General features: G+C 40.2%; 2 pseudogenes; both read left to right on the top strand.

Moving 5' to 3' along the window:
• Positions 1–517, top strand: LOC138175282 (ATP-dependent RNA helicase DDX50 pseudogene; annotated as a pseudogene).
• Position 518: 1 nt separating this feature from the next.
• Positions 519–1,637, top strand: LOC138175280 (ATP-dependent RNA helicase DDX50 pseudogene; annotated as a pseudogene).
• Positions 1,638–3,820: the final 2,183 nt, after the last annotated feature.

The raw sequence follows: 3,820 nt of genomic DNA, 5'->3' as shown, positions 1-3,820 counted from the left end.
CGGACAATGCCCAGCAAGGTCCTGTGGGGAGACCTGATGTAGGAGGAGGAACCTCTGGACAGGCCCAAGCACCTGCGGAGGGACAGCGGCCAGCACAAGAGTGATAAAAGGAAGTTGAACCACCAAGATGACTTTAAAAAGAGATTGGAAACATCAGATAATGATGATTTAGATAGACTCAGTCCCCTCAAATAAAAAAAATCAAAAAGGAAAGAGAAGCTAAATGAAGACACAAAAGAAGGGCTAGATAGATTTCCAAATGAATTTTCAGGTTCACCCAAAGCTGACAAGGCAAAAAGAGAAAGACCTTTCAAATATTGAAGAAAATGGAAAGGCTTCGAAGAGCAGATCGTCTCTTAGCTACGCCAGCCAGTCGACAAAGCACAGTGAGCTAGAGGAGGACCTAACACCTGAGCAGAAAGAAGGCACCTTCTCCTGATTCCCTATCTCTGAAGAAACTATAAAACTCCTCAAAGCTCGAGGGGTAACTTATTTGTTTCCCATCTAAGTGAAGACATTTAGTGGCAACTAACGTGGCTGCACGTGGTCTGGATATTCCTGAGGTTGATCTCGTGATTCAGAGTTCACCCCCACAGGATGTTGAGTCTTATATCCATCATTCTGGACGCATAGGGAATTCTGGACGAACAGGGATTTGTATATGTTTTTATCAGCCCAATGAAAGAGGCCAGCTGAAATATGTGGAAGGAAAAGTGGGAATAACTTTTAAACGTGTAGGTGTTCCAACTACAATGGATTTAGTTAAATCTCAGCGTATGGATGCTATCAGGTCCCTGGCTTCAGTTTCTTTTGTTGCTGTTGAATTTTTTCAGCCATCAGCTCAGAGGCTGATAGAGGAGTAGGGGGCAGTGGATGTGTTGACAGCAGCATTGGCACACATCTCAGGTGCCTCCTCTTTCGAACCTCGCTCCTTGATCAACTCTGATAAGGGATTTGTGACTATGATTCTACAAAGCCCATAGGAGTTACAGGATATCAGCACTGCGAGGAAGGAGCTCAGCAGGAAGCTGAGTAGTGACACCATGTCCCAAATTGTCCGAATGTGCCTCCTGAAAGGGAAAATGAGTATATGCTTTGATATTCCAATGAGTGAGTCAGAACTAATACAGGCAGAATGGAATGACTCAGATTGGATATTATCAGTGCCAGATGCGTTACCAGAATTAGAAGAGTATTATGATGGAAGGAGATCGTCCAACACAAGACAGAGAGGTGGCTGGTCTGGGGGTCATTTTGGAGGGCGATCAGGTGGTTGTTCTGGTGGTCGGCAAGGTGGTGGCTGGTCAGGGGGCCGGCAGGGTGGTGGTTGGTCAAGGAGTCGACAAGATAACAGAAGGTGTGAAGGTGGAAATAGATCAAGAAGTCAGGGCAAGAAACAAAGTTCCAACAGTTAATTTTGCCAATATAAGCTAGGTATTTGGGTCAAATCATGTGTACCATCCACCACAAATTGGGTCTTCATAGCTGAGGGATGTGTCTGCTATTTGCAAAAGCACTTGGTCATATTTTTCAAAAATAACATTACAACCATTCATGTGAAAATAAATCTACTTATCCAGTTATACCTTTGAATAAAAAAAAAACCCTTTCATTGTCTCTTTTCAAAAAAAAAAAAAGCCCAGGGGTCAAATGACTGAGGGGTGACATCACCAGCAAAGGAAACAAAGCAGACAGAAGATTCCAACATTAGACTCCTATTTTGGGGACAAAAAGGAGCAAATCATGGAACAGGAGGAAGACAGTGAAGTCAGAACTCCTGCAAGAAAAGCTTCAAAGGAAAATATGAGCTGGTTACAGGCCATAGAAGACCTTAAGAAGCAGATAAGAGAAGTGGGAGAAAAATTGGGAAGAGAAATGAGAGCAAGGCAAGAAAATTATGAAATGAGAGTCAACAGCCTGACTGAGGAAAATAATACCCTAAAAAATAGACTAACTCAAATGGCAAAAGAGGATCAAAAAGCAATGAAGAGAAGAATGCCTTAAAAAGCCGAATTTGCCAGATGGAAAAAGAATCTCAAAAGCTCACTGAGGAGAATCATTGCTTCAGAATTAGATTGGAACAAATGGAAGCTAATGACTTTATGAGAAATCAAGATGCTGTTAAACAGATCCAAACAAATGAAAGAATAGAAGACAATGTGAAATATCTCATGGGAAAAACCACTGACCTGGAAAATAGATCCAGGAGGGACAATTTAAAATTATTGGACTACCTGAAAGCCATGATCAAAGTAAGAACCTAGAAATCATCCTTCAGGAAATACTCAAAGAAAACTGCCCTGATGTTTTAGTACCAGAGGGCAAAATAGAGGTTGAAAGAATCCACCGAACACTTCCAGAAAAAGATCCCAAAAAGAAAACTCTTAGCAATATCATACCCAGCTTCCAGAATTCCAAGATTAAGAAGAGAATATTACAAGCAACCAGGAAGAAACAATTTGAATATTGTGGAAACACAATCAGGATAACCCAGGATCTGGCAGCTTCTACACTGAGGGATTGAAAGGCTTGGAATATGATATTCCAGAGGTCAAAGGAGGTGGGATTAAAACCAAGAATCACCTACCCAGAAAAACGGAATATCATGTTTCAGGGGAAAATATGGTCATTCAATGGAATAGAGGGCTTTCAAGCATTCTTGCTGAAAAAACAAGAGTTAAATAGAAAATGTAACATTCATATACAAGAAGCAAAAGAAGCATGAGAAGGTAAACAGGGAAAAGAAATTATAAGGAACTTATCAAAGTTGAACTATTAACAGTCCTACATGGAAAAACAATAATTGTAACTTATGAAACTTTTCTCAGTATTTGAAGGGATTAGAAATATATATATATATATATGTATATATGTATGTATATATATATATATGTCTATATATGAGGGTATATGGGCATATGAATACATATGTGAATGTGTGTATATATGTTTATAGGTATACAAAAATAGAGGACACAGGACCAATTTAACAGGAATGGATGATACTTAAAAGGTGAAGTTAAGAGGTGAGAGAGGAATATAATGAGAGGAGATGGGGAGAGACAGAATGGGGTCAACTATCTCATATAAAAGAGGCAAGGGAAAATGGTTACAATGGAGGGGAAGAATAGGAAGGCAAAAGGGAATGGCTCAACCTTATTCCCATTGAATTTGGCTTGAGGAGGTAATGAAATAACACTAAATAGGGTATCTCACCCCCCAGGAGAGTAGGAGGGGAAGGAGATGAGAGGGGGGATGATGGAAGGGAGGGCAGGCTGGGGGGGAGGGAAGTTGGAAGCACCCACTTTTGAAAAGGAACGGGATCAAAGTAGAGAATAGAACAAGTGGGAGGTGGGATAGGAGGGAGGGAAATATAGTCAGTCATTTACAATATATCTACTATGTTATTGTTTTGCATTAGCCACACATGTAAAACCTATACTGAACTGCTTATCTTCCCAGGAATGGTGGGTGACAAGGGAGGAAGGGAATGAATCTGTAATTCAAAGTTTTAAAATCAAATATTCACACACATACACATACTATTATTAACACTATTTTACATACAATTGGGAAATAAGATATACAGGAGCTGGGGCATAGAGATCCACTGGAAAAGTCGAAAGGGGTGTGGGAGAAAATATGGGAGGGAGCAGATTGGAGGAGGAGATATCCTGTGGGACTGCTATTTTGGGGCGGTGGGTAGGAGAAAAACGGAGAGAAAATTTGTTACTCAAAATCTGGCTGAAATGAATGATGTCAATCAGAAGTTAATAAAGCATTGTAAAAAAAGAAATCTATCAATCTACAATAAAGAAGG

Source organism: Petaurus breviceps, unplaced genomic scaffold, assembly GCF_028583685.1.
Source record: "Petaurus breviceps papuanus isolate PSGF00001 unplaced genomic scaffold, PetGlider_PUasm1.0 77, whole genome shotgun sequence".
NCBI classification, from domain to species: domain Eukaryota; kingdom Metazoa; phylum Chordata; class Mammalia; order Diprotodontia; family Petauridae; genus Petaurus; species Petaurus breviceps.
Note: the sequence above shows the minus strand (reverse complement) of the source record. Positions and strands in the feature narration are given on the sequence as shown.